Raw genomic sequence first — 7407 nt, forward strand, 5'->3', positions numbered from 1 at the left:
ACTGTGTAATGTTTCGTGTTTTGTTTTTTGGCCCTTCGGTTTAGGTTTTGGCAGGCGTAATGTACTGTATACAACGTCTAAGATTTCAGGCCTGGGCAAATCTAATGCTCTGCTCTATTCACACTTGGGCTGGTGGGTTCTGTCGGAATTTCAAACAAACAAGTTTTACAGCAAATATTGCGCAGCATTCAGCTCTTATTGCAGTCAAAAATAAAAGGAACCAATTCAAGTGATTGTGGTCCACTTGTTTACTGTTTGGATTTGTCAGATGGATCGATCACAGCGTTATGGCTTCTTTTATAAACTGATATTATCAGAACACTTGCTACCAGATTTCCCTAATGTGCCCTGCAGCGCCGCCACAGGTTACATAAAGAATTACACAGATCCTGTAGAAATCTATGGGATGTCTAAGTTCTCTTTGAATGGAGAGCACAATTTTAAGGGAAAGTTCACATGTAGCGTTAATACTGCGGATTTTCCGCAACGGATTTAGTTGCGGAAAATCCGCAGCATAATACAATAGCCGCAGAGTAGATGAGATTTAAACAAACCTCATCCACATGCTGCGTAAATGAGGAGCAAGAAAAAAAATGCTCAAATTGACCCTCGGTGCGGCTTTTTAGTCCGCAGCATGTCAATTGTATTTGTGTAATTGCTGCTTTTGTGTTGTGGGTTTTCTCAGTTGAATTCAACAGGGAGGTAAATCCCGCAACAAATAGCAGATGTTGCTTTTTTTGCGGCAGAAAAGCTGCGTTTCCGTCGCAAAAAACGCAACTCAAAAAAAAAAATGTATTTCCCAGAATTCTGTTTCTCTTCATCCAGGCCGGCCTCCTGGGATGACGTTTCATCCCATGGGATCACTGCAGCCAATCACCGGCTGCAGCGGTCACATGGGCTAAAATGTCATTCCAGGAGGCCGGCCTGCAGGATGTCAGAGGGTATATATGTACAGTGGAGGAAATAAGTATTTGATCCCTTTCTGATTTTGTAAGTTTGCCCACTGTCAAAGACATGAACAGTCTAGAATTTTTAGGCTAGGTTAATTTTACCAGTGAGAGATAGATTATATATAAAAAAAAAAAAAGAAAATCACATAGTCAAAATTATATATATTTATTTGCATTGTGCACAGAGAAATAAGTATTTGATCCCTTTGGCAAACAAGACTTAATACTTGGTGGCAAAACCCTTGTTGGCAAGCACAGCAGTCAGACATTTTTAGTAGTTGATGATGAGGTTTGCACACATGTTAGATGGAATTTTGGCCCACTCCTCTTTGCAGATCATCTGTAAATCATTAAGATTTCGAGGCTGTCGCTTGGCAACTCGGATCTTCAGCTCCCTCCATAAGTTTTCGATGGGATTAAGGTCTGGAGACTGGCTAGGCCACTCCATGACCTTAATGTGCTTCTTTTTATGCCACTCCTTTTTGCCTTGGCTGTATGTTTCGGGTCATTGTCGTGCTGAAAGACCCAGCCACGAGCCATTTTTAATGTCCTGGTGGAGGGAAGGAGGTTGTCACTCAGGGTTTGACAGTACATGGCTCCATCCATTCTCCCATTGATGCGGTGAAGTAGTCCTGTGCCCTTAGCAGAGAAACACCCCCAAAACATAATGCTTCCACCTCCATGCTTGACAGTGGGGACGGTGTTCTTTGGGTCATAGGCAGCATTTCTCTTCCTCCAAAAACGGCGAGTTGAGTTAATGCCAAAGAGCTCAATTTTAGTCTCATCTGACCACAGCACCTTCTCCCAATCACTCTCAGAATCATCCAGATGTTCATTTGCAAACTTCAGACGGGCCTGTACATGTGCCTTCTTGAGCAGGGGGACCTTGCGGGCATTGCAGGATTTTAATCCATTACGGCGTAATGTGTTACCAATGGTTTTCTTGGTGACTGTGGTCCCAGCTGCCTTGAGATCATTAACAAGTTCCCCCCGTGTAGTTTACGGCTGAGCTCTCACCTTCCTCAGGATCAAGGATACCCCACGAGGTGAGATTTTGCATGGAGCCCCAGATCGATGTCGATTGACAGTCATTTTGTATGTCTTCCATTTTCTTACTATTGCACCAACAGTTGTCTCCTTCTCACCCAGCGTCTTACTTATGGTTTTGTAGCCCATTCCAGCCTTGTGCAGATCTATGATCTTGTCCCTGACATCCTTTGAAAGCTCTTTGGTCTTGCCCATGTTGTAGAGGTTAGAGTCAGACTGATTAATTGAGTCTGTGGACCGGAGTCTTTTATACAGGTGACCATGTAAGAGCTGTCTTTAATGCAGGCACCAAGTTGATTTGGAGCGTGTAACTGGTCTGGAGGAGGCTGAACTCTTAATGGTTGGTAGGGGATCAAATACTTATTTCTCTGTGCACAATGCAAATAAATATATATAATTTTGACAATGTGATTTTCTTATTTTTTTTTTATATAATCTATCTCTCACTGGTAAAATTAACCTAGCCTAAAAATTCTAGACTGTTCATGTCTTTGACAGTGGGCAAACTTACAAAATCAGCAAGGGATCAAATACTTATTTCCTCCACTGTATGTGGTTTTGTTTCTTTTACTTGCAGCGGAAATTCTGGATGAAAAACTGCACCACAATTTGGTGTGGTTTTTTTGGCCGGAATTCCCGGCAGCCGCCAGGGCTGATACGCTTTGTACTTCTACGTAGCGTATCCGCCCTGTGTGAAAGCTCAAATCTGCAACCTGTACAGAAAACGCTATGGAAAGTTATACCATGTATTCCTATGGATAGAAACAAAATCCGTAACACATACATGGTGTAAATTTCCTCAGCGGGTTTTTGCACTTAGGAAATTTTACGCCACAAGTGACTGTATCCCAATAGAGTATTGGAAATTTAGTTTTCTAGACCAGACAGCCCCTTTAAGTCACATGAAAGTTGCAGAACTGTTGAGATCAGAGCTGTTACACGACTTGCACGTATATAAGAGAATTGCATACTCTGCTGTATGTAAGGGTACGTTCACACGGCTTATTTTCCTCCGTTTTTCGGTCTGTAAACGGCCAAAAAATCGGAAGCAGAACACCTCCAAACATCTGCCCATTGATTTCATTGGGAAAAACGGCGTTCTGTTCCAACGGGGTGTTTTTTTATGCGGCTCTTTTCAAAAACTGCTGCGTAAAAAAATGCCCGCGAAAAAGTGCATGTCGCTTCTTGAGCTGTTTTTGTAGCCGTTTTTCATTGACTCCATAGAAAGTTTCAAAAACGCAGCGAAAAACGGGAGTCCCTAAAAAAAACGGCTGAAAATCAGAGAAAACAGCGCCGAATTTTCAGACTTTTTTTTTTTTATTAAGCATTTGAATATACCCTTAGGCTATGTTCACACGGAGTTTTTTGCAGGCGGAATTTCTGCCTCAAAATTCTGTTTGGAAGTTTGAGGCAGATTTTCCTCTCCCTGCACGCTGATTTTCGCGGCGTTTTTTGCCTGTGGCCATTGAGCACCGCGGGCATAAAACGCCACAAAATACGCTTTCTCTGCCTCCCATTGAAGTCAATGGGAGGTCAGAGGTGTAAACGCCCGAAGAAAGGGCATGTCCCTTTCTCCCGCGAGACCGTTTTACCGCTCCCGGGAAAAAGACACCTCCGCCTCCCATTGAAATCAATGGGAGGCATTTTTGGGCTGTTTTTTACTAGTTTTGCAGCGCGGTCTCCGCGTCAAACTTGTCAAAAAACTCTGTGTGAACCCAGCCTTACTGTTGCTGGTTTTTGTGCACCTTTTTGTGTGTTCCTAGAACTTCTTTTAAGCGAAATTGCAGTTATGACATGCGAAGTCTGGCAGAATTTTTTATATCCCTAATTTACGTGTAACATCTGGACAGAGGAGAAAACCCTCATAAAAACCCATGAGGCCTATTTGTCATCACTACAGCTGCTTACAAGGAAAAAAGGCGACTTAACTGGCTGCAGATTGCGCTCAATATATCAAAATTATGCACGCTTTATATTTGGTACAAATCCTGACACTTCGGTCACCTCATGCCTGTCATACACTAGTCCTTCTCAATGAATCAGAATATCATCAAAAAGTTAATTTATTTCAGTAATTCAACTCCAAAAGTGTCTCTCATATATTCTATAGATTCATTACACACAGAGGGAGCTGATTATGGTAACGGCTAATGAAAACCCAAAATTTTGTGTCTCAGAAAATTAGAATATTAAATAAGCCCAATTTCAAAAATGATTTTCACTAGCACTGGTGTCTGATCATATTTAACCCCTCAGATGCGGCGCTGAATAGCGAGCACTGCATCTGAGTGGTTTTAGAGGGAGGGAGGGAGCTCCCTCTCTCACCCCACTGGCACCCCACGTGCATTGCTGGGTGCCGATGTTTTCTATGGCAGCCTGGGGGCCTAACAGATGCCTGTCAGTTTCACACTGACAAGCTGTAATACACTGCAATACAGAAGTATTGCAGTGTATTACAATGGCGAAAAAAAGTTAGTTTAAAAATAAAAGTTCCAAGTAAAAAAACAAAAAACCCCACTTTTTCCCTTACAAAATATTTTATTATGAGAAGTAAAAAGTTACTCCTATTTGGTATCGCTGCGTCTAACAACCACAACTATAAAACAATTGCATTATTTAACCCACATGGTGAACGCCATAAATAAATAAAATTAAAAACCATGCCAGAATTGCTGTATTCTGTTCATCCTACCGTCAAGTGATAAAGTTGCATGTACTCCAAAATGGTACCAATAAAAACTACATGTCGTCTCGCAAAAAAAAAAAAGCCCTCCTGCAGCTGCATCGGTGGAAAAATAAAAAAGTTATGGCTCTTAAAATATTGCGACATAAACTATTAATTTGAAAAAAGTGTTTTTAACTCCTTAATGACCGGGCATGTTTGTACCTTAATGACCAAGCCAGATTTGTCAAATCTGGTATGTCTGACTTTATCAGAGAATAACTCTGTGAAAGTTTTGAATATCCAAGTAATTCTGACATTGTTTTTTCGTCACATGTTGTACTTTATTTTTATTTTTTTTAAATATCCTTTTTATTGTCAGTTTTCACATTTTCTTACAAACATTTCACGTAAGAGTTACATCATGAGTGCGCAGCACTCAACTGTCATGGGATTAACTTTTAAATTAAATTCAACATAACATATAAACACACCAACATAGAAACATGGCATAATTGTCGATCTTCAGATGGACCAAACAAACATGACTCCCCCCAACTCCAACACCACCTAGATCATCAATGAGTTTCCACTCATCCTTTCTCCCCCAGCTGGTCCACAGTTGCATCCTCCCTAAAACGCCTGCCAAGAGCTGTGTACAATACCACTTTGTGTACTGGAAAGGCCTAACAATTTCCGCTATTTCGGCTGCTGTACATTGCGTTTCTATAAATACTTGCCACTTATCAAATAGCTTCTTGGTTCCCGTTTCCTTCCGCCTTTCCACCTCCACCCTCTCAAGAACCAATAACTGTTTCAGCCGTGACACAATCAATTCTAACCCCGGCGTGTCTGCCTCTAACCAGTGACTCAGGAGTACTTTATTTTAGTGGTAAAAGTAGACTGATACAATTTGCGGAAATTAATAGAAAAATGGAAGAAATTTTGTAAAAATTACAATTTTACCCTATTTTTAACTGCAATATGTCACATATGTACACACATACTGTACAATTTTTTTTAATTAAATATATATTTCCATCGCTTTACTCTATTTTGGCAGCACTGCTATATTGTTGTTCTTACAGGCTTCTGTAACAGCGCGATCGCTGTACTTGTCCGTTAGTACCGAGGTGGTCTGCTGTAATACACAGCCGACACCCGCAGCGTATGGAGCGGCTCCATACATCAACCCCCGCACCAAGACGGGCAATTAAGTCATACTGCGCAAAGGGGTTAATGCACAGCGGATGGTTCAAAGTGAAAATTGCAATTTTCCACCGATATGCCATTTTAGTGCATAATATGTTGTGCCCAGTTTGTGCCACAGAAGACAAATACCTCATAAAACGTTAAGCGGGTTCTCTCGGGTATGGTGATGCCATATTTGTGGGCGCAAACTGCTGTTTGGGCACGCTGCAGGGCTCAGAAGGGAGGGAACGCCATTTGGTTTTTGGAGCGCAGATTTTGCTTGGTAGTAGTTCTGTTTGGGGTTTTGCTGGTATTTCAGTTTATAATTTGGGGGCATATGTAATCTGTGGGGAGTACATCAGGGCATAATAAGAGGGTATAATAATGGGGTAAATAAATAATATTTCATAGATATGTGGCCGGTGTCGCACTGATAAATGGCGCCCGATCTTATCCACTTTTGGACACTGCACATTTTGCATCGCCATATTCTGAAAGCCAGAACTTTTTTATTTTTTCTCCACCGGAGCTGTGTGAAGGCTTATTTGTTGCGGGACAATCTGTCGTTTTCATTGGTAACATTTTGGGGAACATGCGATTTTTTTTTTTTTTTTTTTTTTTTTTTTTTTTTTTTTGATTACTTTTTATTCAATTTTTTTGCAATCCTGAGCAAAAAACAGGAATTCTGACACAGTTTTTTAGGTTTTCTTTTTGCGGCGCTCACCGTACGCTATAAATGACATTTTTACTTTATTCTGCGGGTTGGTACGATTACGGCGATACCTTGTGTATATAGGTTTGGTCCTTTTTTTTTGCGTTTGCACAATAAAATGACTTATTTATAAAAAAAAATAATTTCTGTGTCACCATATTCAGAGGGCCATAATTTTTTTATTTTTTAGTCAAAAAAGCTGTGTAAGGGCTTGTTTTTTGCGGGACGGATAGAAGTTTTTATTGGTACTATTTTCGGGTACATGCGACTTTTTGATCACTTTTTATTCTTTATTTGGGGAGCGGTTATACAAAATATGTGTATATTTTTTCTATAATAAAAGTCTTATTATAGGGAAAAAAAGCATTTAGTGTTTATAGAACTTATAACTTTTATTTTTACACTTTTTTAAAAACATTTTTATATACTTTTTTTACTTGTCCCACTAGGGGACACTTAGACTTGCAGCTTTGATCGCTGCTAGAGTACATTACACACTACACACGTAGTGTGATGTACTCTGTCATTGTGACGTGACTGTCACACTGACAGGAAGCAGAGGAGGAACGGCCGGAGGCTGTTCCTCCGAGGCTTCCGTAAATGGTAACCCGGAGGTCATTGTCTGACCTCCGATTGCTGTGACAAGCATCGGTAGCCCCCACGATCACTTGGTGGGGGCTGCCGATGCGCTTCAAACCACTTAAATGCGGCGACGGCAAATGGTTATGGCCCGCTGTCTGGCGAGACTGATGTCTCAGCTGTCTAGGACAGCTGTCAGCGCGTGCCTGTCACTCTGTGTTTACACAGAGTGACAGTTTGAAATGCGGATGAAAATTAACGTCCTG

This window comes from Rhinoderma darwinii, chromosome 2, assembly GCF_050947455.1.
Source record: "Rhinoderma darwinii isolate aRhiDar2 chromosome 2, aRhiDar2.hap1, whole genome shotgun sequence".
Classification (NCBI taxonomy): domain Eukaryota; kingdom Metazoa; phylum Chordata; class Amphibia; order Anura; family Rhinodermatidae; genus Rhinoderma; species Rhinoderma darwinii.